This window comes from Orycteropus afer, unplaced genomic scaffold (genome assembly GCF_000298275.1).
Source record: "Orycteropus afer afer isolate SDZICR_OR568_19922 unplaced genomic scaffold, OryAfe1.0 scaffold10328, whole genome shotgun sequence".
In the NCBI taxonomy this organism is placed as follows: domain Eukaryota; kingdom Metazoa; phylum Chordata; class Mammalia; order Tubulidentata; family Orycteropodidae; genus Orycteropus; species Orycteropus afer.
The window spans coordinates 3,352-3,928 of NW_006931915.1; the positions used below are offsets into that span (position 1 = coordinate 3,352).

At 64.1% G+C, this 577-nt stretch overlaps 1 pseudogene; it reads right to left on the reverse strand.

Annotated features, from left to right (window-relative positions):
- Window positions 1-3: 3 nt before the first annotated feature.
- LOC103213580 lies at window positions 4-552 on the reverse strand (annotated as a pseudogene).
- Between the last annotated feature and the right edge of the window lie 25 nt (window positions 553-577).

Below are 577 nucleotides of genomic sequence, written 5' to 3' on the forward strand. Positions count from 1 at the left end.
GGCGAGTTTCTGCTTGAGCACCAGCGTGGAGCACAGGTAGCCGGCATGGTCCACAATCAGCTCATAGGAGCCACACTCCAGGAAGGGGATGGGCGTGCGGATGGTGCCTAGAGCCTGGAACTTGCCCAGTGGTTGCATGTAGTCAGACCGTCCCAGGGCATGATAACACGAGCGTGGCCACAGCGTACTTGCCGGTGCCCCCGAGCAGAAAGGCGGCGCTGCTGTCAGCGTCCAGCTTGCCCCCACTCCTCTGTTCAGGAGCACGCGACCATGAGTCGCTTGGCGGACCCCAGGTAGCGCTCCCTGGCCGCGGCAAAGAGAGGACCCTGTGAGACATGGTAGAGCATGTAGGCTGCCCCCGCTACGCCGCCATACAGTCCCCCCTGGCAGTTGCTGGATCCGGTAGGTGGCACCGCTGAGAGGAGGCAGCTCCTGGAGAATGCGCTGGACGGTAGCGGTGGCCAAGGGCCCCACCGCCTCTTCACACTGACCCGCCAGCAGGCTGTCTCGGTAGTCATCAAAGCGGTTGGCAAAGCAGCGCTTGGTGTCCATGCTGCCGCCTGTGCCCCCCAACGCC